Here is a 27170-nt window from a genome sequence, read left to right on the forward strand (position 1 = left end):
TTAAGGTTTCAAATGTAACCCAGATTTGACACCCCACACTTATGCATTATGATAACAGCCTCTGCATGATCATATTGTATTTTGTTAATTACTAGTCCAAGGTTAGAGCAACCAGGCACAGAAGAGATGAAAAGCCCACACTGGTATGAGTGTGGCTTGCCCAGCACCACAAAGGAACTCTCTGACAAAATCCAGTTTCTTTGGGAATCATCCAGCAACCACAATTATTAAATCTTCTTTCTTTCAGCTCCTGCTTCATTAGCTGTGTACCTTTATTTTCTGAAAAAAATTACACTGGTATCCTACAGTCAACAGTCTCTTTCATTATAAAACCTGATTTGCAGTCTGCAAACTGAACGAGGAAAGAATACTATGAAAAAAATTGCATGCACTAATGTAATTATAGATGGTAATGCTTACATCTAAGACAGACTAATTAAGGCTGTATAGGCAACCTTAATTCTGACATTTTTCTAACTTCTGAGTAATTGACCTTGCAATCTCAACACTCCTCATGTATCAATTATAATTAGCTTTTAAAAACATTAAAAAACCCACTGTTGAGGCAGAAAAAAAAAAAAAAAGAGAAGAAATCTTTTCCTCTGGAACCAAGCTGTTCTTTTTTGAGAGTCAAACCCTTCAGAACCACTAATCAGAAGGCTGCAAGAGGACCTACCGCATGCAGGCCTGGTACCATTAGTAACCCCTACATGGGGCGGTGAGTCAAAAGGAGAATACACATCAGCACTGGGATGTTTCCCAGATATTTGCTGTCAGGAAACAAAGGTGGGGATTGAATATGTCTGGGGGCAATCCAGGCTTGGTACTACAATTGATGTTGCCAAGTTCTGCTGCTCTTGCTTTGCCTCTGTAGTCCTTTGTTTCAACCTTTCTTATCTGGGTTCCTTCCCTTGCTATTGCCTTATTTCGTTTTCTCATTCTCCTGGGCCTTGATCCTTGTGCTTTTTCTTCTTCTGAGCTGTGGAATGGCTGTTTCTTTCTGTTCCGAACTGCCCCTACTCAGCCTGCCTGTTCTCAGACCTCATCTCTAATGACCTGTTGGAGAAACAACTGCACTCGGACTCGGACTCCTGAAGGTCTGCACCCCATGGAAGGGACCCACGCTGGAACAGTTCATGAAGAACTGCAGCCCGTAGGAAGGACTCATGTTGGAGAAGTTCATGGAGGACTGTCTCCCGTGGGAGGGACCCCATGCTGGAGCAGGGGCAGAGTGTGAGGAGTCCTCCCCCTGAGGAGGAAGGAGCGGCAGAGACACCGTGTGATGAACTGACCACAACCCCCATTCCCCGTCCCTCTGTGCCGCTGGAGGGGAGGAGGGAGAGAAATGGGGAGTGAAGTTGGGCCTGGGAAGAAGGGAGGGGTGGGGGGAGGTGTTTTAAGATTTGATTTTATTTCTCATTACCCTACTCTGATTTGATTGGTAATAAATTAAATTAATTTTACCCAAGTTGAGTCTGTTTTACCCATGACAGTAACAGGTGAGTGGTCTCTCCCTGTCCTTATCTCGACCCAGGAGCCTTTCGTTATATTTTCTCTCCCCTGCCCAGCTGAGGAGGGCAGTGACAGAGTGGCTTTGGGGGCACCTGGCCTCCAGCCTGGGTCAACCCACCACAACGCTACAGTGCAATTTTGGGGGAAGTTTTGTTTATGATTTAGCACTGGTCCACTTCATACAGAGTCCGGAAGCTAGAGGCACAATATCAGCTGTCAAAACATGAAAACTTTGGCTCTCTGTCAAGCAGTCACAATGTTGCTTTTCTTACTAGTGCTTTTAATATGGCCCTGCAATATTATCTCTCCAATCTCGTTGTGAGAACGAGTCTTTACTTATGTTTTATTTATTTTTAAATAATTCAGAACCTCAGGATAGAAAACTTCAGTATAAATATCGGAGCATGGTAAACTTACAGGTTCTGCAAAAAAAGTGTCATTGAGAAGAGTTTTGGAATCAATATCTCTATCTCTATTCCACAGACAGTAATAAGCAGAAGGCTTTGAGTTCCAACTAGTAGACAAAAAATTTAATTCAGATCATATGACAGGCATAGAAATAGAAATATTTATTTTAGAATATTTTTAAGTAAATAAAATGTCTTATTGCATAGATGACTTCCTAGTGACAGTGGCAAATCTTGTTTCAGTTCAATCCCTGCTTGAATTCCCTTGCTTGTTTGGGGGAGGAGAAAATCAGTATTTCTTTTCACATTTGCTTTTACATGCGAACACAGTGAACTAAACCTTGACCCGTAGTTAGCAACCAAAGTTACACAGCTTTTTCAAACGACTAAAGAGAGTCCAGATGTAAGGAATTACATTGATAAAACAGAATCTGCTTTGGCCAAACTTAATTTGCAAGAGAAAAATACAATAAAAGTGCCATCCTGGAACCCTGGTATAGATTCAATTTGATTTTGATTTTATAATGTTAGACAAAAAAATGCCACCAAGAGCTGTGACATTCTCAATATAGAATCAGAATTCTTCACCAGATGCTGCCCAGGGAGAACAGCGTCCTAAGAATTAATGAATATAAACAAGTGATAAATAAATTTAGAGTTAATATTTTCTCACCATTAAAACAATGAGATTCTGGTACATTTGCAAAGGTAACATGTATGCAAGAGCATATGCAACTGGCTTCATCTCCCCAGTGCACATATTTATATTTGAGCTTCTCATCTTGGGCTCTTTTTGTCAGTGAGGAGAAGAAAACAATTCTAGGGTGCAGTTAGTCTCTTACTAAACTAAACCTTAAAAAAAGAGCCATATCTAAATAACAGGGTCAGGTGTAATCATCTATGTTGTAATCTACATTGAACTCCATCGCTTATGTCACAAGGGTGCTTTTTTTTGCAGGTGTCTTTTTTTTTTTTCCCCAGATAAGCCTCAAACATACTGTTCCAGTTTTCACTATTCTTATTATTATAACTTTTTTTTTTTTTTTAAACATTCATCAGAAAAAGTGACTGGAATATTCCTTGAGATCAAATTCTCTTTATTGAGGGGAAATAAGATAAATCATCTGATCAACTTGATACTCAGTTACTCTTTTTTAGAACCTCTTCATTTATAGTTTGAAAAGTTAGTTCAAAGCAATTGTAAGTAAAGATAAAGGCTAAGATTCATTTCAAATTTGAAGAAGTTTATAAAAAAATTAAGTGGTAGATATTCTTCACTATTTTATTTACTATTAAAAAGAGAGGAAAATAAAAAAAAGTGGGTAAAAAGCATATACTTTTAAAAATAACTATTAAAAAATATTGAAATTTTCCCATGGCATGCAGTTTTGCACTACATTTTTAGTGAATTCTAGCTATGCAAGTGTTTTCAAAGTGTGCTTTCCCAAGATAGAGACAATTTACATATGGACGTGGAAAGGTGTGGATCAAAGTCTTTGCTTCTGGTTTTCATACTGTATAGAACAGCAGCTAAAGTAGTATCGGAAGGCAAAGATTTACAGAATTAGTGGGATTAAAATAGGGCTATGAAATAGTAAATAAAAAGAAAATTGATGAGAATGAGAAAAATAAATCGGTTTATTTTCAGCTGATCACTGTTTGTGGATTAGATAATCAGAACAGTTATCAGTTAACTGATGGAAATAAAACTGAGTCATGTTGGATTGGGTTAGCCTTGCTAACAGCCAAACTCTTACCCAGCGACTCGTTCACTCCCCTCTCTCAGGATGGGGAGAAAGTAGAAATAAGGCAAGAAGACTCATTGACTGGAGATGAAGACAAATTAATAGGGAAAGCAAAACCTACGTGTGCAAACAATGCAAAATAAGGCATTAATTTGTCACTTCCCATCATCAGGCAGATGTCCACCCACTTCCTGGGAAACAGGGCCTCAGCACACGTAATAGTTGCTTGAGAAGACAAATGCCATAACCCGGATGCACATACGCCCTCTTTCCCCTCATCTCTTACTGCTGAGCATAGCATCATAAGTTATGGAATATCCCTTTGGTCAGTTTGGGTCAACTGTCCTGGTTGTGTCCCCTCCCGACCCCTCGCCCACCCCCAGCCTACTCGCTGGTGGGGTGGGGGCCAGGCAGAGTGGGGAAGAGAGAAAGCCTTGGTACTGTGCGAGCACTGCTCAGCAATAGCCAAAACGTTGGGGTGTTATCAAAACTGTTTTAGCCACAAATGCAAAGCAAAGCAGTATATGGGCAGCTATGAGGAAAGTTAACTCCATCCCAGCCAAACCCAGCACACGTCTACAGAAAATATTCTAAACATATGTTCAACACAACATTGAACTCTTTCATGCTACTTCGATTGGAGTGTCATATTTTCTGATTCTTGCTTTGATTCTGCAAGAACACTAGGTATCCCCACATCAACTAATTATAACCTGTGACTTCGCAAATAACCATTTACGTCCAAATAAAAATTATATTCAACTACTTAAAACTTAAATATTAAGGCTGAAATGCTATATTAACTAAGGTAAAATAAATATTAACCTCTTCTTAGCGTACTGAATTTTCAGCAGTGGGCTTAAGCAGATAATAACATTGGGTGACGGAATTTCTACGTGGGAAAAAAAAAGAATAATTATTTTAAAAAATAGACTAAGCTTAGTTAACTTCACAAATTAAATGTCAATTACCACCCCAAAATTCATTGTAAGATTGCAGCAGAAATTGGAGATGAAATTTTGCTTAAAGCCAACCGTAAGCACATGCAGAAGAAATAGTGGAGCAGGTAGATTCAGAAAGACACTAATAACTTGCTGCAGTGTAGAGCATCAGAATATCCTGGCAGCTTGTCTTATTTATGGAAAAAGGTCTCAATAGCTAGAGGACATGGTGTCAGAAGGTATGTCCACACGTAAAGTAAACAATTTAAATAGTGCCTGCAGTGTACAAATCTTCTTCACAACTTCTGTCTTGATTAAATATTTCAAGTACAGGCTCTAGTCTGAGTCTACTAGCCACTTTGGTACTTTATAAATTGTGTCTGTGGTGACTATAATGACAGAAGGCTTAAGATCCTCAGTGTGGGTGATGGCAAAAGAATAGCCAGGTTTTCTTTTAAGAATAGCTTTCCTCATGGCTATTGTGTTCCTTTGGACTCTTTTCTAAGTAAATTACAGTAAATGTTTCACTAACGTGGCAACAGATTAGAGCCTCCTCATCTTATCTGAGTTAAGGGTCCACTCAGCAGCTCCATGGTGGGAATGAAACACACCAGTGTGAATAAATCTGCACATCCAGATCAAATGTGTGATTAGGAGACTTGTTAGGTTTTGGGGGGCTGCATAACAAACAAGAAAATAGGAAAAACATACTGGACCAGACCGAGGGTCTGTTTGATGACTGGTCTCTCTGTCACAACAGGATGTGGCAGCTGATTAGACAAAATCTATGAGAATCAGGCAAGCCTTTAAGATACAGGCTTATTCTATATTTTTCCTGCTCTATCCTCCCAGCTTTCAGCAGACTGTCTAGGGATTTCTGGAGCCGGAGATATTTTTGTTTGCTAAATTCCTGATGTATTTCTCTTCCATGAGTGTGTCTTATTGCTTTTTGAACCAATTTGCACTTTTGACATCTGGAATACTGCTTGGCAGAGTTTCCACAGTGTATGTATTCAGGTAAAAATACATTTCTTGTTTGCTTGTTTCAACCTGTTCAGTGATGATGTCACTTGATGCTCCCTAGTTCTTATACTGTTAGAAACAAGGATTGTTTTCTACACTCATATCCCATGGGACCTGAAGTCCCAGCTAAATTCAATCTTACAGGAGTCATATATTTCTGAACTACAATCTAAGTTACTATATCATTCAGTTACAATGAATACATTTCTTTTACAGAAGGCCAGATTCATGTTCAGGAAAATTATTTTTCACTGTTTGGACAACCTACTCTCAAAAGAAAGAAATTTATATAAATATCGGTATAATGACAGGTTCAGATTTGTTGCTAGAATTACCTGTCAGATACTTAGAAAGAATCAAGTTAAGGATGTTCATTCTTTTACTAATCAGAAATAATAAAAAAAAACCCTTTCCAATTTCAATGTTTGACAAAAATTGATGGGTTTATGCATTTGCAAGAAATAATAGCACCATTCAGAAACACTCAATACAATGTTTCATAAGTGCAATGTAAGGTATTGCAATTTCCAGTTTCAGGCAAAAATACGTTGCTTTTTATCTCAAAAGTAAAAAGTTGTTCTATGGCAAGCTATCCCAATAAATTTTATCCGTAATCCCTAGAAAAGTGCAGAGAAAAGACAGAACTGTCTGATTGCATTCAGTGTGAAAAGAGAAGTTAAAATGATCATGACGTAAAGCAATCATGCTTAATATTCCTTTTAGCTTTCCTGCTTAACTTTGCCTTGTCCAGAAATTTGCATCATTCTATTCATTTACAGTGATGTACAAAAGTATTTTCTGTAGTCCTAACTTGATTTTAAAACAAATCTAGAAGCCTGGGAAATTACAGATGTCCTCAATGGACCTCCATTTTGGGGTTTATTTATGAAGATGTGGCAAAGAGCCACTTTTTCAACTTTCATGTCCTCGTTTTTTGATCTTATGCAGCTAAACCACAAGATTTCACATTACATATAAGTGTATTGAATGGCTGAATAATATACAACTTCAAGCTGTAAAGTTCGAAAGACAAAAGACAGGAAAGAGTTGGTAAATTAATTGCCTGCATCTATTGATCGATGCTCCAACCTGAAAAATGGTTTTGTTACTGAAAGACATTAAAAAAATTAGTGTTTTGCCTCTTTCAATTCTATTATGATTGATTTAACATTACAAAGTATCAGAATTAATATAAAGGAAAACCAGTCAAACTCCCGGGTTGGCCAAAGCTATCCTCTAGCCCAGACTTAGGCCTGCCAGACTCCTAGTATCAGCCCTCTCTCTAATTTCTCTTGCAACGATCACTGTAAAGTTTCTCATTGCTCTTCCTTCTGAAGTACAACTTGAATCTGAGACACCAGCGATATGAAGTCTCAGCTACTTCCAAGAGATTTTGAATTGTTCTTCCTGACTTCAGAAAGTGGTATTAAAAGCGCTATATGAATAACTAGGAGAAGAGGGACATGATTGTGAAGTGGCACTTGAGAACTGACTGCCTCCTGCAGGAAGATTCACTGGTCTCTTCTGTCACTTTGAGTTACCTCCTGTTTTGCTCCTCTGATCGCCCACCATGTTCCTTGCTGGTTGACCCTGGGGTCCCACCTGGCACACCACACTCACAGCTCTGCTGTGACCACGTCCACGCACAGAGTGTTCTCTTCCCCCAATGCTCAGATTTCCCACATCCTAAGGGGCAACAGATGGGACTCAAGTGGTTTAGTATGTGACAAGCTAAACAAAACACTGGGATAGGGCAAAAGGACAGAGTTGAGGGAGGAGAGAACTGATTGTGAGACTACACCTACAAGGGCTACGAAGATGATGAGGGGACTGGAGCATCTCTCCTATGAGAGGAAAGGCTGAGAGAGCTGGGTCTGGAGCCTGGAGAGGAGAAGACTGAGAGGGGATCTCATCAATGCTTATAAATATCTAAAGGGTGGATGTCAAGAGGATGGGGCCAGACTCTTCTCAGTGGTGCCCAGTGACAGGACAAGGGGCAACGGGCACAAACTGGAACACAGGAAATTCCATCTGAACATGAGGAAAAACTTCTTCACTCTGAGTGTGACCGAGCACTGGAACAGGCTGCCCAGAGAGGCTGTGGAGTCTCCTTCTCTGAAAATACTCAAAATCTGTCTGGACACCATCCTGTGCAATCTATTCTGGGTGATCCCGCTTTAGCCGGGGGGTTGGACTAGTTGATCTCCAGAGGTCCCTTCCAACCCCTACCGTTCTCTGATTCTGTGATTCTGTGAGGGGCCAGGCAAGGTCGCTTCATGCTGCAGGTGGAGAAGTTAAGCAGTGCTGTTCAAATTTTTTTTTTTTAAAATGCTCAAAGTAAGCCATAATAAGAATTAACGTGATCACACAGCAAGAATGAAACAGACAAATGTTGCATGAGGTACATATAGCACACAAGTGAGGCACAAATGAACTGGGAGCTATGTGTCTTAGTGAGCAAGAGACATTTCCATGGGCGGGCCTGCATCCTGCCCACACTACAGCAGTCTGCATGAGAGCGTCCCTGGCCAGCTGGCTGGGAATAAACATGCTTACTAGAGTAGATAAGAGAGAAAGTATAAAAGGAGCCATGGTCTTTGCAAGTTTTCTCAAACCTCTGCCAAAAGAGCGTCTATATCACACAGGATGCAAGTCATCCTAAACAAAGCAAGCAAAATCATACACATGCTGTTAGAGTTTCCAGCACTGGGAGATATATTGGGAAAGACGATGGATTTAACATCAGCTCAGCTTTTTTAAAAAAGATGAAATTTGTATATAATGATATATTGCCAAGATATGAAGCTTTGAAAGAATGGCACTAAATATCCACAAAAGCTATGATACAATCATTAGAAATGACAATCATGGAAGGATGATAGTTCTGTTGCAGGAATTCTTGTGGAAATGCTCTAAGTGCTATGTAAGACGGTCCATTTTAATTATTGCCATGATCCCTTCTGGCACAAAACTCTATCAGACTTGAGTGAAAATGGTAACGAAATACAAGCTAGTGGATTATTGAAATATGGAACTTTCCACACAAGGCATTAAATAAAAGAAATGCTGACAAAGTAGCTTCTGTGTTTACATTGGGTTGATGTACTCTTTATTGCCTATATATGATAGAATAGATAAAAATTCTTTTTCCTGGATGGAGACTTGCATTTAAATTCAATGTACTGCAAATAAGATGTGCTTGGCAGAGAAGTGGAAACAGGCATACGGCACGAAAAAGTGATTTTTGTCACTTATGTTTAGAGGCAAATGTTGGAATTGGGAAACAATTAGAAGACAACCATTGTAGATGAAAAGGCTATTCTGTAACTCATATTCTGCACATGGAATTACTGACATAATTTGCTGTTGCAATTTCTGTCTTTGTTGAATGCCAACAAGATCTGTGTATATTTTGTGAACTAAACAAACTAGCCTGAATATTGCAAAGGAACTGACAAATGTAATCCCTGAAAATCCTACTTGTGCTTGGTAAAAGAGATGATACTTTTATCACAAAATCTGCCACAAATTGTTAACATTGTAGTATAACTACACTTTTCCACTTTTTTCTATGAGTCATGTGAGGAAATAACATCAAATTGCACTATCTAATAAATTCATATGATCTCACTAACAAATCATTATTAATTTTTTACTAGTATAAACCAAAACTAATATAGAGTCTGTGGATATTCAACTCAAACCTATCTTTGTACTTCCAAAATTTACCCAACTCCAGGTTTCAAACATCCACTGTGCAAGTGCCTAGTTCTATTTTCTAATATTTTAAATTGCTACTGGGTAAAAAAAATCTTTCTCTTTATTAATCTGAAGCCTGGAAATTGTGTTCTTATATAACCCTGTACCTGTCAGGTGCTAGAATAAAATAAATCATTCTCATGTAAGGCACAACATTTTCTTTGTGAAGGTCAGTCATGACATTTAGACCAAAAAGTCCTCCTATTTACAGGCTAGATACAGCAAATAATAGTTGTAATTTTTTTTCATGTGTTTGTTTAATTTTTCTCAAAGGACATTTGGATGTTTCTGAGAATAAGAAAAGCTATGACACTTTCCTTTGCTGCAAGATCGTGTTCTCTAAGAAATAATTCAGAAAGATGTTTGAAGGAAGAAAGGAATTAGCATAAATGCTATGTGCCTCCCTCTTTATGTAATGTTCTACAATGCTTTAGAAAGATCCAGTAAGACTTGTTTGGATTTTGAGATAAATAAAAAGTAGTCAGACATCTTTACCTTGCAAATCCCAACTTTGCAAATCCCACCGGTGTCAGTAGAAGTCAAGTGACAAATTCTCACAGAAGGATAGCACAGCGGCTCTGCAGCCCTCACTGATTCTTTTGCTCTGGGTTATGACTAAATGAGCATATTGTCTATAATTAGGAGCCCAGATTGTACCACTGCTTCATACTGGACTGCTCCAACAGCCTCAGATGAAAAATACACTTTATTACTCAAATTGGATCACATTTTACTCACACATATGCACATATTTTCAAAGCAACTTTAAGTTTGGTCATATATTTCTAGAAATAACACAATTTGTACTTTGACTTCAGTGGAACTGTATATGATCTATGCACTAAAAAATGAATTGTTTCTTTTTTTTTTTCTGGAGACTTTTTATTTTAGGCTGTTAAACTATTATTTTGATCCAATGTGAAACCAGTTCTGATCATCATGAAATTTTACTCTCCAGCTAGCAAAATAAAAGCAGAAGACATGGAACTATGAGCTAAAACATAGCCTGTACAATCTCAAATTCCTCCTAAATGACAACATAGTAATTATTAAATAGCAAAAAATCCAATATATTTTATATTTTCATGATAATTTAAATCACAGAAAACATCAATGATTGTGTAGATGATCATGTATAAAAAACATGAATTAAGATGGTTTAGTATTGTGTACTGAGTACTAAATGAATAATTCATGCAACTAATTAACCATGATTATGTGAACTACGAACAACTAAAAAACAGTGTTAGCAGGCGATGCATGAGGTTTACTCTGAAAACCACTATTAAAAATCTTTGGATTTACTTTATGTCTTTTATTGCAGCCTAACATTGTGAAACAACCTGTTCCAAACTATTGACCCTGAAAAGCAGATTGCAGCAAGATCCTAGCCACTTCCAGTGCTCTTGATGTTACGCCACTCTCACATACTGCAGGGCAGGACAATTCGGAGCTGCTCAGTCTGCCAGAAGAAAGAATATGCCGAGTTTGTAACTAACTGCAGTGCAGTAGACAAGAGGCGGCAGACCTAATTTCTTAACAATAACAAGCAGTCCGGCTGGACTGTGGAAGCTGGAAGGAGATGTTGAGGTGTGACCTTTTCCTGAAGGCTTCCTTCCCAGGCACCAGTGGCCAGTGCAGTGCCCAGCTGGAAGTTACCCAGCTGATGTCCTCCAGGAAGATAAAGCAGTTGCATCTGGGGCTTTCAGCAGCTAGTCTGTGGTGCAGCAAACTGGCTGGACAAGCATATGTCCCTCACTTAGTCAGGGGCCAGGGTAAGAAAAGAGAAGTTACACAGGTTCTCTGAAGCTTGTCAAGTTGCTTAGTTGTTGCAGTGGTGGCACAGGAAGGGCTGAGAGCCTTTCACAGGAATACACTGGAAAATAAAAGGAGTCTGAGCCTTGCAATGTAAATGCTTTCACTTAACATCTGCTGTCAGTAGATCAAAACCAGCAGAGCTTGTCTTATAAATGCGCGTGAAGGCCAAACTTTATGACTGCTCGCCCTCCAAAGATGTCTCCAGTTAAAGTCAGTGGTGGAAGTCCACAGATTAATTAAAGGTAATGTTTCCTCTATGTTAGCGGCATTCCTCCATGTTAGCGCATTATTGCCCACATCTACATTGCGCCTACCATAAATGCAATAGAAATCCTTCCATTGTCTAGCCAAAGAAAGAAAATAACAAAGCATAATTATGAACTGACCAACCTGCATATCTCACAATATATAGTTGATTGTGACAGGTAATGAGACATACTCTACTATGCATAACAATGAAATTTCCCGTCTTCCTGAGCTACCTGAGTGCCCAAAGATTAATTTGCAAACTGAATTGCAAATTAATATTTGTAATTCATGGGCGGGGTGGGGTCAGGGGGATTGTCTATGTATTTTCGATACTTCCAGGGCTACACGTCAGATAAACAGGTTTTCAGTCTCCCATTTTTGGCCATGGGCTCCCAATCCTTTGCAGATCTGCCCATGAACATCTGCAGATTTTAAGCAAAGATTTTTTTATACTGAAAATACTTCATTAGTTGTGCAGTTTTAACATTTGGCTAACATTCTCTGATTTCGTAAACTGATCTATAAGTCTTAAAATACAGAATAATGATCTATCTTCTAAAACATAAATGAAATAAATGATCAAATATAAACCACATAACCAATAAAAATACTAATAAAAACCAAGTAAACTATCTAAAAGAAAATCTATTTTCATTTTTACTACAAACTATTCAGACAAGGAGGACTCATCAAGGCACAGACAGTAGACACTATTGGTCTTCTGGCATTTAATAGCTAAGAGATATCTCTGCTTATTTACCTTCTTTCCATTGTAAATGGCTATTTTTATTGATGGTCTCTGAATTACTGAATGGACATCCAATTGTGCATTTATCAGCAAGCATGAAGTACAGGTTATCCATAATTATCAGTTTTTATTAACTATCTGCAAGTTTTACAGCAGGCAGAAGCCAGAGAAACAAGTCATACAATTTTCACCCACAGTTAAAATAAAAGCAGGCAAGAAAAACAGCTGTAACTCACTTGAAAGTTTTGTATTGTTACTAAACTCTGTGGTGGGGAAGGCTGACCTTGGCTGGCTGACAGATCCCCACTCAGTGGCTCTCTCACTCACCCTTCTCAAGAGGACAGGGGAAGAAAATACAATGGAAAAACTCGGGAGCTGAGATAAAGGCAGTTAATGATTAGTTTATTTATTATTATGGGTTACTTTGAGGAAAGTTAACGCCATCCCAGCCAGACTCAGTGTATATAAATCTAAAATAATCAATTACATGCTGTATTTCACTCTAAAAGTAGAACAAGGAAGGTCTAATCTGAGTCTAACCTGGGATAACAAATTATTCATAAAGAATTTTTTAGAAACATTTTCAATGCTAATATAAGAAGGCGCAGTTCAGGGTTTCTTAATAGTGTAGGCAAAGTTACATTTTACCACTACAAAGATGAAGATCAAATTAGTAGACCCTGGAGAAACAAACTGTCCTTTGGCTGTCGCTGATGAATGGAGGAGAGCTGGTCAGGTGTGGCAGTCTGAGAGCCAAGACTGCTAATGCTGGGTGTCCCTTCAGGTCCCCAAGGCCCTGTATGCCCAGATCCTTCACTCACCAGTGAGAGGAGCAGCACACCCACCTCTCTTTGATTTTGGCATAGGTAGAGTAGGCAGTAGTCATTACATCCCATCCTGAAGTGATTTAGAATCATAGAATCATTTAGGTTGGAAGAGACTTTTGAGATCATTAAGTCCAATCATAAAAAAAAAAATTATTTACCACATCCCTTCTAGAACTAGACCCAAATATATGCCTTCCAGTGTTTATGACACAAGGACTGAGGTAAGCACCAGATCTAGGACAGTGACAGAGTTGCCTCATGTCATTCCCTACAGGCATTTATGAAGCTCCATCATAAAGCTGTTCAGAAGGAGTATTGTAGCAGACTGTTCTGCAGCCTTCACCAGTTATAAGTAATTTGCTTTTAATTTCCACCTCAAATTTTTTTCTGGCCATTTCATACCAATTTGCTCACTTGAAGACTTGATTGCATTGTCTCTCTTTTAGGCAATGATATATTTATTGGACTGATAGACACACAAATCTTCAGGATTGGGAAAAGAAGTTTTGGGAATTTTAGCCTTGCCTTGCCTTGCTTCTGATCCATGGTAATATGTGTTGCCAGGTCTTCTGACATTAACATGAACACAAAACTGACCATCTTCTTCATGAGACCAGGGCTGCCTCAATGCCTGCAAAATATCATATTTCTAGGAGCCTTCAACAGTTCTTATGTTTCCTTGATTTTCTAGATATTTTATTGACAGCAAATATGGTTTTCTGAATATCACCCAGATGTTAGGGCAAAATGTTGGCAGCTCACTGAGAAAGTTAGGCATTTTTAAGTAAGCCTGGATCCAGCACTGGGAGCCAAGATGAGGCCACAGCACCCTTCTGCTGTGATAAAGAAACGACAGCTTGAAAATGTCATTTCTGAAAGAGCTGATAGTTTTGGCATTTCACACTTTGGTCTAGTTAAAATTAAAACAATAAAACAAAAGCATTAGTGGATTTGGTTTGTATCAGTATAGCACACACAATACTTTTCAATATTGTGTTTTGCTTCTGAAGTATAATGTATAGCCATATAAGGAGGAAGAAAAGCCACTAAGTTAAATAATTCAGAAACTCAGGAAGGTGAGACACTAATTCAAAAAATGCAAAAGTAACGTAGCCTCATTGGACTGAAAAAGACAGATGATAACTTCTTTCTACTCTCCTTTTTTTCTTTATTTTATTTCTTTTTAAATAGATTTATTGTATCAAAAATGACTTGTAAATGACTGAGCTCCAGTTAAATAGAGCCAATATTTCTCAGATTAAAAGTAACATGAAAAGTGTGATATAGATCACCTAGCTTTAACCACAAAAAGTTAGTCTTCAAATTTAACTAGTCATCTAGATTATTTCCACAATAGAAAAAAAAAAAAGAAACAAGCGTCATCCATGAGCAGTTTACGCAAGTTATGTTAGATGTCTAAGGCATAGGAAAGATGGATCAATGACTAGCCTAGCCCTTGAGTGGAGTGAATAAGTGAGATGAATCTCATCACATCTCTGAAGCACAGGCCTTTCTTTTTTTTGCTTTTTGTTTCAAATAGCCATTTCTTTTCATAGACTCTTCATCCCCGTACTGATTGCTGATATCAGACCAATAAAGATGCTGTCATCCCTAAATTCGCTATTGAATACAACCCAGTCTCTGTTTCTGTCATTACAAGATGGAGACATGTATGTATATCAGCACCAATCACAGCGCAATGGGTCTTCAAATGGCTTTAATGTTTGACACAAACAGAAAAAGCTGCACAAGTGGTGCAGCTCAATGGTGACTGAGCACAAAACATAATGGAATCAGTATAAATTACATTCTTAAAAAAATAAATCCATGACTTCCATGCTTCTGCCTTTAAATTAACTGCTCATAATAATTTGTTCATAAACAACTCCATTTTAACCCTCCTTATCTACAGATACTACAAAATCAACTACAGTCAGGATATACGTTTCTATGATTTTTGCTTTTTATATTTTAGTTATTTATTCACATTCATATATTTTTCCATTACTCTGATTAAAACACTGTATACAAAAATAATTTTAGCCTGAGACAACAAAGATAATGAAGTTTTGAAGTTTGAGGCTAGGCCATCAGGTGCAAAATCTTGATTTTCTCCCTGTGTGGCCTTTTGGTTGATATTAAAAAAAAACCCATGGAAATTAAAATGTTATTCATTGGAATTCATCACATTTCATGGCTTACTTAATATTAATTGAACATAAAATTGGAAACTTGCAAATTATTTATCAGGTATGCAAATGTACATTTGTGATATTGAATGTTTAGTTTAAAAGTACCTAATGAAAGCATATAAACTACAAGTTTTCAACAGTTTGCAGTCTGCTAGCCATGCCAAAGTTCTGTTTGTCATAACCGTCTCATAGCTCTTTCATAACTTCTGCATAAGAAATCAAAGATCTCAGTGCTGCTCCTGTAGAAGAAGTGTCCATCATGACAGGCACTGGCGGTACATGTGCATGCAATCTCAGTAGGAAAGTAAGTGATTAGAGGGATGTTAAAGAAGCTATTTGCACTCTGACTGTTAGGCATCTGTCTTAGGTAGCTGAAGGCTTTGTTGGCAAGCAAAGGTGGTGTCACTTGAGACAACTGATGAAGCTGTTATCCTTTCCTGCCCATTCTAACTGCTGCACAGATTTCTGAGCTCTTTGTCAATCACCTCCTGATTGCAGGCTAAATTCAGTTAGTTTTTTTCCCCTCAGAAAATTGCACCGTAAACTCTCATTACTCAGGATTTGATTAATGTCCATTTCAGATGTCCCTGCAGCAAGGGTAGAGGACGGATGGAGGCTGGCCACCCATCTAAATTAATCCATTCCCACCCATCAATCAGCATCTGTAGTTTATAACAAGATGTCCTAAGGAAAAGTGGTATCAATGATATCTTACTGTAAAAAGCTGAGAGGTTCAGAAATTGATTAATGAGCAGGTCAGGAGTCCATCAAATGAGAGCAAGATAGAGAGATGGGTATACCTTTCTAAGGCAAGTTCTCACCACTCATCCATCAGAGTCCTACATTAGCAGACGACTCACTTCAGTTTCCTTCTTTGGTCAAAGGAGAAAAAGGCTACTCTAAGGGTGAGCCAAAGCTGGAATCTAACTCACTCAGCTTCACTTGAGTGGAATTTGTTTCTTTCCTTTGACTAAATAGGAGGGCTGGAAAGTTACCTAAGTTAAAGCCAGAAGTTAGACTTTGTGAGTACTCCTTAAAAACAAATAAATGATCCTTTGAAATCTTGGCAAAGTCTGTTGAATTTTAACAAATTCCTTAGCCAGTGGCTACACATTACATCTATTCTACAAATACAGTGAACAGCACATTTCAGTCACTACATACCCCAGCTTTTCCTGAAGAGTATATCAAAGAGTAATGAAGATGTAGACAAGATACTTAGATTCACCTTTCTTCTTCTCCACTACAGAGCTTAGCAAGGACCAGGCAAAAAATTGACAGATAATGACAGAAAATACATTTGATTTTCTAGTCCTCTTTTATATTGGCAGTCCATAGTGGTCTTTTCAGCTCTGCACTCCATTCAGGTTATTCAGGAACTACACTATAAAAAGTGATTCTGACCCTGAGAAGGCAAGCCATTTCATGATTCTAAATTTCTCTCTGTTTCCACTGTATTTGAGAATGTAGAGTGGGCAGCATTCAAAGGATTTTTATCTCTGAATATAGATGGTATGAGATACACAAGTATTAATATTGAAATGTAGGGCTGAAGACATGTAGTTTCTTCTTTACCTAAGCTTCATTGGAAATATTATTCTTGAATCAGTGGGGTCACATCAATGACGGGTGTCACACACAATGTATGCTGCTGTAATAATGATAAATGGCTCCCTTGTTATGAATGTTAGTTTTCCTGCTTAAATTGGCAAATGTTCAGTCATGGAGGCAAAATTATTATTGTTTTTATTTTTTACTATCTTTACAAGAGCTCAATGGAAACTTTGGCCAGCAACTTTATGATAATGGTAAGACTAGTGATCCAAAAGATTTCACCCTTAGATTTCTTTTGCTGTTTCAGTTTTAATGAACTGCAAATCTCTATGCCTACCGAATAAGGAAAAATCCACTGTTTTTTAAGAGTAAGGGTATACAGACAGCAAAGCAAGTGTAGTGAGTTAGACACTACTCAAAACATCTCCTCTCAGCAGGGTATATTAACCTGCAGTGAGCTTTCTGCTGCCATGGTAGACGTCTTGCAGTCTTCAGGCTAATTTGGTATCTCTATGTCAAATTACAGTGTCAATTTACTCTTAGACCTACATTTCTAACTCAGAATGACCAAAATTTTATATTATGTACCATTGCTGGAAATAATATAATAGACCTGATTACGCTGACCACTTGTGATATAAACAAAGCACTTGTTTTGTTGGGTTTTTTGCTCCATTTTTTAATCCATCAGGGAGGAAGTTTTAGATCTATGAAACTGATATGGCATGGGATCCTGGTGGGAAAACGGAATTTGCACCATGTAAGGAATAAGCTGAGTATATTGATTTAAGACACTCTGATGATTAATGTTTCAGAGAATTTTTGTCCACAGGAAATTCTATCTAAACATATACTGCACTAGGTCTAGTGAATCTGGAACCCACTCATGGGGGATGTGATGGTAGGAGGGTGTCTTGGCTACAGTGATCATGGAATGGTTGAGTTTAAAATTTCCAGTGTAATAAAAAAAAGGACAGCAGAGTTGCTACCCTGGACTTGAGGAGAGCAAACTTTAAGCTATTCAGGGAACTATTTATCAGAGTACCCTGGGAATCTGTTTTTGAGGGCTTAGGAGTCCACAAATGCTGGTCAGTCTTTAAGAACCACCTTTTAGAAGCACAAGAGCAGGCAATTCCACTCTGTCATCAGTCAAGCAAGCGGGGCAGAAGACCAGCTTGGCTGAACAGGGAACTCCTCATTGAGCTCAAGAGAAAAAAGAAGTTGTATAATCTCTGGAAGTAAGGTCAGGCTTCAGAGGAAAATTACAGAGTTGTGTTTTGTATATGCAGGGAGAAGACAGGGAAGGCCAAAACTCAGAGTCGAAACTGGCCAGTATTGTGTCAGATAACAAGAAGGGTTTTTTAAGTATGTTAATAGCAAGAGGAGCACTAAAGAAAATAGTGGACCGATACTTGCTGAAGATGGTCATCTGACTAATAGGGATGAAGAAAAAGTGGAGGCATTCAATGTTTTTTTTGCCTCAGTGTTTAGTAATACTGATAGACCTTGGGCTGCCATTCCCCTGAGTTGGGGGACCATGAGTGTGAGAACAGTGACTTTCCATTCGTGGACACTGAAATTGTAAGGGACCAGCTGTATCAGTTTAATGTTCACAAGTCCATGGGGCCTGATTGGATTCATCCCAGAGTACTGAAGGAGCTAGCAGATGTTATGGCAGGACCCCTCTCGATCATCTACCACAGCTTTTGGGAGTCTGGGGAGGTCCCTGCTGACTGGAAGCTAGCCAATGTTATTCCAATTTACAAGAAGAGTGTGAGGGAAGACCCAGGGAACTACAGACCTGTTAGTCTAACCTCAGTTCCTGGAAAAAATATGGAGACTGCGTACTATTGAAAGGCATTTAAAGAATAACACAATCATCAGGCACAGTTAACATGGGTTCACAAAGGAAGAGTCTTGTTTAAATAATTTTATATCCTTCTATGATAAGGTCACCTGCCTAGTGGATGTAGTTTTTCTGGGGTTTAGTAAGGCTTTTGATACTGTCCCTCACAGCATTCTGCTGGATATTCTTCTGTGGTATGAGCGGGTTCACAGTGTGGTGTATAAAGAACTGGCCGAAGGGCAGAGCTCAAAGGGTTATGGTGAATGGAGCTACATCTGCTTGGCAACCAGTCAACAGTGGTGTTCCTCAGGGTTCAATTCTAGGGCCAGTTCTGTTCAATACATTTATCACCAATCTTGATGCAGAAGTTCAACGCACCATTAGAAAATTTGCTGATGGTACCAAACTGGGAGGTGCTGTTGACTCTCTTGAGAGATGACAGGCCTTGCAGAGGGATCTAGGTAGATTGGAGAATTGGTCTATGATTAATGAGATGAAATTTAACAAGTTGAAATGCCAGATTCTGCACCTAGGGTGGAGTAACACCGGGCACAAGTATAAATTAGGAGAGGAGTGGCTGGAGACCAGCCCTGCAGTAAGGGATCTGGGGGTGCTGGTTGACAACAGGCTCAGGATGAGTCAGCAGTGTGCTCTGCCAGCCAAGAAGGCAAACCACATCCTGGGGTGCATCAAACACAGTGTAACCAGCTGGCCAAAAGAGGTGATTATCCCGCTGTATTCAGTGTTGGTGTGACATCACCTGCAGTACTGTGCGGTTCTGGGCCCCACAATTTAAGAAGGATGTACAAGTCCTTGAATACCTCCAGAGGAAGGCAGCAAAGATGGTGAAAGGGCTGGAAGGCATGTCCTGTGAGGACTGGCTAAGGACTTCGGGTTTGTCTAGTTTCAAGAGAAGGAGGCTGAGGGGATAACCTCATTGCTCTTTACAGCTTCATGAGGAGGGAACACGGAGAAGGACATGCTGAGCTCTTCTTCCTGGTATTCAGTGACAGGATGTGTAGGAATGGTTCTACGCTGAACCAGGGGAGGTTTAGACTGGACATTGGGAAGCATTTCTTTACCAACAGGGTGGTCAAACACTGGAACAGACTTGTCCCCTCCCAAGATCTTGCCCACCCCCAGCCTACTGCTGAGGGGGAATGTTGAAGAGACAGCCTTGGTGTGTGCCAGCACTGCTCAGCAGCAACCAAAACACCGGTGTGTTACCAACACCTTGCTGGCTACCGATGCACAGCACAGCACTGTGGGGCTGCTGTGGGGGAAATTAACTCCATCCCAGCCAGACCCAATACACATTATCATATTTTCAGGATATATATTATAAGATTATGTAGAAGATTCTGCTAATTGGAAAGCGCTTGTGTGTTTCTGGAGTTTTCCTATAACTGTTCCTGCCAAGTGAACATGTATTGGGTTTGCGTGGCAAGGTTTTGGTAGCAGGGGGGCTACAGGGTGGCTTCTGTAAGAAGCTGCTAGAAGCTTCCCCCATGTCCGACAGAGCCAATGCCAGCTGGCTCCAAGATGGACCCACCACTGGCCAAGGCCGAGCCCATCAGCGATGGTGGTAGTGCCTCTGGGGTAACAGAGTTAAGAAGGGAAAAAAAAACCCAGCGGCAGCTTTTGCAGCTAGAGAGGGGAGTGAGAAGATGAGAGAGGAACAACTCTGCAGACACCAAGGTCAGTGCAGAAGGAAGGGCAGGAGGTGCTCCAGGTGCCAGAGCAGAGATTCCCCTGCAGCCCATGGAGAAGACCATGGTGAGGCAGGCTGTCCCCCTGCAGCCCATGGAGGATGATGGTGGAGCAGATATCCACCTGCAGCCCGTGGAAGACTCACATTGAAGTTGGTGGAGGACTGTCTCCCGTGGAAGGGACCCCACACTGGAGCAGGGGCAGAGTGTGAGGAGTCCTCCCCCTGAGGAGGAAGGAGCGGCAGAGACACCGTGTGATGAACTGACCACAACCCCCATTCCCCATCCCCCTGTGCCGCTGGGGGGGAGGAGGGAGAGAAATGGGGAGTGAAGTTGGGCCTGGGAAGAAGGGAGGGGTGGGGGGAGGTGTTTTAAGATTTGGTTTTATTTCTCATTGCGCTATTCTGATTTGATTGGTAATAAATTAGATTAATTTTTTCTAAGTTGAATCTGTTTTGCCCATGACAGTAATTGGTGAACAATCTCTCCCTGTCCTTATCTCGACCCAGGAGCCTTTCGTTATATTTTCTCTCCCCTGCCCAGCTGAGGAGGGGGACTGACAGAGCAGCTTTGGGGCACCTGGCATCCAGCCAGGGTCACCGCACCACAACACTGGGTATATTAGCACATCAAGATAACCCTGTGAATAAGGACCAAAAAGCTACAAACAAAACTGTTTGAAATAGCCATTGGTAATAAGGGATTTTGATCTAGCTTGGAAACAAAAATATTCTTATGAGGATGAGGAAGCTAAACTTGAATATGTACATTCAAAAGTTACTGGAGAGAAATTTTATCCAATGAATGGCATCATACTCCAGCTTTATTTTGCACAGAGACTCAATAGCTGAATGAACACCTATTGCATCAGGCTGGCTACTTGGCACTTTTTGACAAAATCTAGATACCTCACTGCTCAGCATAGGCAAGATTTTAATGGTTAAAACCTGGATATCTTTAGGCTACTTCTATGTAAGCGTTTAGTGGACCTACTGTCTGATTTCACATCCTACAGAAGAATTTTTAACAAGTTATATCTGCCTACACCACTATATGTACATGTCTGTGGGAGGAATCTGGTTCTATTCGGCTAAAATTGAAAAACAAAACAAAACAAAAAACCCACCTACTTAATCCCTAAAAGATGTCTGAATATATTAAACATTTAATTTTTGGTACAGTTTAAAAAAAAAAAAAGTACATTCCCAAATAGCTCTGAAAATCTTTTTACAGAAATGGCACATGTAATCTGTAAAACTCTGTATAATCTTGCTCCAAGAGTTTTACAAAATAAATGACTGGATAAGCCTGATTAATTACAATTTACTATATACCACCAAGATAGGAAAACATAATTGCTTCTAAGGAAGTACTTGAAGGTTTTAAAAGTGAACATCAGTAATTTCAGAAGCATTTATTGATTTTGTAGATGATTGGTTTTGATGGTGCAATGCTCATTTGCCTAATTTTAATGTTGAAACTTCACCCATGGGGTCCAACCTGCATACAGAATTTTTAGTCAGTTAGTGGTTTTGGACATGGGGGCACTGAGCAAAATAACTGTGGGATCTCAAACATTGCTATGAGGGTATGTCTATGTACAGGTTTTGGCTGGGATTGAATTAAGATTTTTCATAACATAGAATCATAGAGTCATAGAATTATAGCGTCATAGAATCACAGAATGGTTTGGGTTGGAAGGTACCTTAGAGATTGTCTAGTTCCAACCCCCCTGCCATGGGTAGGGACACCCTCCACTAAACCGGGTTGCCCAAAGCCCCATCCAACCTGGCCTTGAACACTTCCAGGGATGGGGCCTCCACAGCTTCTCTGGGCAACCTGTTCCAGTGCCTCACCACCCTCACAGTAAAGAATTTCTTTCTAACATCTAATCTAAATCTACCGTCCTTCAGTTTCAGCATCTTGTGTGAAACTAGGTTTTGGATTTGTGCTGAAAGCAGTGTTGATAACACAGGGATGTTTTTGTTCCTGCTGAGCAGTGCTTACACAGAGCCAAGGCCTTTTCTGTTTCTCACCCCACCCCACCAGCGAGTAGGCTGGGGGTGCACAAGCAGTTGGGAGGGGACACAGCCGGGACGGCTGACCCCAGTGAGCAAAGGGATATTCCATACCATATGATGTCATGCTCAGCATACAAAGCTGGAGGAAGAAGAAGGAATAGAGAGGCTGTTAAGAGCGATGGCGTTTGTCTTCCCAAGTCACCGTAATGCGTGATGGAGCCCTGCTTTCCTGGAGATGGCTGAACACCTGCCTGCCCATGGGAAGTGGGGAATGAATTCCTTGGTTTGCTTTGCTTGTGCGCATGGGTTTTGCTTTACCTATTAAACTGCCTTTATCTCAGCCCACGAGTTTTCTCACTTTTACTCTTCCCATTCTCTCCTCCATCCTGCTGGGGAGAAGTGAGCGGGCAGCTGGAAGGGGGTTAGGACCATTATTAATGCACAACAATCTATTTCAAAGAGGCTGCCTGTGGTATGCATGTGATATGATGTCATATTCACTTGTTTATAATTAGTTACATAGTTATCATGTATGTAAGTCACCACTGAACAGTTAACTTATTAATATTTTGATAACTGTCATAGCAACCTGAATATTAATTAAAGGTTATGCAGATGCTAAATGAAAAATAGCATAAAGTAAATGCCAGCATATAACATTTCAAAATAGGCTTTTTATTCCCTATTTTTTAAAGAAAATTAGTTAGGAAAATATCCCATTTTGCTGTAAAAATAACCAAAACCTGTTGTCTATTCAGAAGACTTCTGCTAGACGCCTCTTCCATTTCCTTTCAATAGCACAAACCCAAGTATCAGCAGTTAAAATATTCTTGACTAGAAAATAATAATTAGAGAATTGAAATGCCTTTCTGTCTGTATTAAATTAACCACCAGATTAATGCACAAGGGACTCAGGAAACAAAATGAAGGGACTGAAAAAAATCACTGATGTGCTTAAAAATTTACTATAAATAGTGTATTGACTCTACTGCATTCCTTTCTTTTCTCATTCTTTAACTCAGAGTCCAGCCACGCAGCTGTAATCTGACTAGGCTGTGTGCAGCACGGGAAACATCTGAAGCAGAGTGAGAGCTGCCATATAGGGAAATACAGAAATTACATTTATCCCTACTAAATGGTCAGAGGGAAAGAAAAAGAGTGTATAGGATAAGGCTTAGGTAAAGCAATTCTGGACCTCATGCAGCTGACAAATTTCCATAATTTGCAGTTCAGGGACTTTTCCAAGCCAGCAGTTACATCCTCAGGATCATGTTTAACAGCCACTAAAGGCCTATTCTTTGTGCATAGGTCCGATTCCGTTTTGAACTAATTTGTACTTTTGGCCTTCATAACATCTTGTGGAAATAAATTACATGCTCTAATTTGTGCTCTACATGGAAGAGAATTTCCTTCCTTCCCAGCACCTTTCCAACATCTAGATTTGAGGAGTACAAGACATGGACTGGATGCGAGACAAGTCAGGAGAAAGAAAGGATGAAATGCCTATTCTTAATGGAAAACTAATAAATACTAATCATTACACATTGTTCTTACCACAATGACTAGATATGTTGTCATTGGCTTCAGTGGGTTGAGGCACTGCATATGTTTTTATAGCTATGAAACAAAAATGCTTTTACTGTGTTTCTACAGATTCAGGGACTTCTGCAGAGCTATCACAAATTTCTTAGCACACATTTGGTTTTATCGAAAAAGAGAAGAGCTTTAGAATTTGGAATTATCCTGATGTCCTGGTTCCAGCTGAGATAATTTTCTTCCTAGTAGCAGGTGTAGTGCTGTGTTTTGGATTTAGGATGAGAATAATATTGATAACGCGCTGATATTTTGGTTGTTGCTAGGCAATGTTTACACAAAATCAAGGACTTTTCGACTTTTCATACTGCCCTACCAGCGAGTAGGCACAAGGAGTTGGGAGGGGACACGGACAGGATGGCTGGCCCCAACTGACCAAAGGGATATTCCATACCATATGACATCATGCTCAGCATATAACTTGAGGGAAGCTGGACAGACCATGGATTGGGAACTAGCTGAGCATCGGTGGTCTGCAGATAGTGAAAAATTGTGCTGTGCACCACTTGTTTTGTATATTCTTTATTATTATTGTGGTTGTTGTTGTTGCTGTTGTTGTTATCTTCCTTTTCTGTCCTATTATACTGACTTCATCTCAACAAGATTTACCTTTTTTTTTTTTTTAATTCTCTCTCCCATCCCCGTGGGAGGGGGGAGTGAGTGAATGACTGTGTGGTTGTTTTAGCTGCCTGCCGGGTTAAACTGTAACACCTGAAAATCTCCTTTCGCCATTAAAGCAAGGACCTCACCTTTTTCAGAAAAATAGCTCTCCTTCCATTGTCTAAAGCACATTTTGCAACTTTAAGTAGATGTTTTAAAACTGTAGCTTGGTATACAGTTCCAGATACTTTTCCTGATGGCAACAACTTCCTACAATCTATTGCACTCGCCCTTCACAGATATTCTAAGAACTGTTCGATTAAAGAGATCAGTAAACTGATGCAGGCTAACAACTTGGTTTTTTTCCAATCTGTTTTCACAATTACTGACATAATTGCAAGGGAAGTGCGAGAATAAGAAAAGGTAGCTAGACAACAGAAATTCCTGAAGCTAGCATGCCTGGCAACCAAAGTAGGTGAAAGCATACCCCTACCATGCCATCCTACATCTGCTCACTTGCTACAGAACTAAGACAGCAGTAACTGATTTATACATCTCAAGGCCAGAAGAGTGTCAGTGGCTGACATGAATTCTGCTAAACTGCCAGCAGCCATTGCTCTTCAGTAGCAGAGAATATTAATAAGCCTTAACCACAATCTGCTCCAGGACTCCTTCCCACAAGGTGTTACAGAGAGAGAAGTACACTGCCTATGTCTTATAGGCACCCTCCATATGGAAATTCCCTTCAGTTTTGTTTCATGATATAAAAGATGTGGAGGGTTTAACCAACAATAATGTGGTGCGTTTACCTATCAGTTGAAATGCCAATATTTGTCACAGAATAATTGTCCACATTGCATATGGTATGCAAAAAGAGGCTTTTGTAATGCAAGGCAGATGTAGCTCTGTATGATATATTTCAGCTTTTGATTTTTAGATTTGTATCTTACTATTTTTCAAAAGAACAAGATTGAGAACACCAGTCAAAACAATGTACTTCACTAACAAGTAGCATGGGTTTTACTACCTTTTTTTCTATTTGAACTGAAACACCTTTGTTCAGAACTACACATTAGTTCTGAACTTGCCCAAGATCTTTTGGGAAAAACAACAACATCAACCAACCAACCAACCAACCAAAAACAACTAAAGGTGCTTTGAAATCCTTCCTATTTAGTGGTTAGTCAAAAGAAGAGCTCAGTTATGTCTGTAATCCACTCTTGATTTATCAAATTTATCGATAACCCATAAATGAGATAAATTCCAGACCTTAAAGGTTCTTTCTAATATAAAAGTTGATTTCTTATGTAGCAATTTATTTCTCACCAGTAGCCATCCCTCATAGACATAGCATTTCACAGAAGTCGTTTGTACTTTTTCTTTGGCCGCTTTTGCTAAATTTGCAGTTGTCAGACAAATTCTTTAAACAATATCTGGTTTTACCTTCAACTTCTCATTACGAGAAATAGAAAGTCCACATTACTGCTAGTCTACTGGATACTGATCCTGCTCTACTTGGGCTGAAATATAATTTGATGCGCTTGGGAAGAGGGCCTAATAATACCAATTAAAAACATAAAAATAACATTTGGATGCAAATTGTTGTTAACTGCTTGAATTTCAATGTTCTTAATGAAATAGACTGATGAAATTGTGTGAAACATGGACAATGTTTTGGAAAGTTATCTCTTGCCTATGCCCATTGCAAACAGTGCTGTAAAACATCTGAAAATTTATTAAACATTCAGAAAAAAACCCAGAATGAACAAAACAAAAACAAAGGAGAAAATGAATTTTCAGTTTCCTTTATTTCCTTTTCTTTTTCTCATGTAGATCTGTCATATCAATTCTGTATCCTACCCAAAACTGAGTTAAGTACTGGATTTTTTCTTTGAAGTTTCATGGGATTTTGGATGATCCGTTTAATAGAAAATATTTGGCATGTTTCCCTTTGAGATTATATGTAATAACCACAGCTATAGGTATATTAGGCACATGCCTAGAGCAACAAATTCTTGTGTGATGCATAACTGCTTCAGGAAAGCTTTTCTCTGCATTTTGGCTGTAGCAGCTCCTGGAAAAGCTGGAGCGTTGCTGTTTCCACCTTACGAGGTAATATTATGTTGATGTCTCTGAGAGAGTGTATCTGCTGCGGTATATTGCTGCAGAGTTTGGGGAGATGTGGAGACACAGCAGGTTGCAAAGGATTGAAGCTTGCTATAAGGAGCAAATGATGAGTTATAAGGACATGAAGGTGTGTGTGAAATTTCTGGATCAAGGGAAGTGTCTTGTGAACCCTGAAGAACTGCCACTAAACTACTCTCCTGATCCCAGCCTTCATGGAGGGATAAAGCTGTAAATCTGAGCTTTCTTGTGTAGGAAAAACTTTAAAAGCCCATCCTCCTTTCTGGATCTTTATTCTAATGACCAAACTAGTAGGTGTTAATAGGTAACACTATTTTGAATGTTCAGATTAGTGTGTGAGTCATCTGTAAACAAATGATCAAGGCGGGTTCATCAAGAGGTTTCAACCTGGAAATCACCATCTCATATATATATATACACACACACATATACCTAATTCTGATGTATACACATGTAATATGGGACACAACCCAGGTTTCAG

This window comes from Grus americana, chromosome 1, assembly GCF_028858705.1.
Source record: "Grus americana isolate bGruAme1 chromosome 1, bGruAme1.mat, whole genome shotgun sequence".
Taxonomy (NCBI): Eukaryota; Metazoa; Chordata; class Aves; order Gruiformes; family Gruidae; genus Grus; species Grus americana.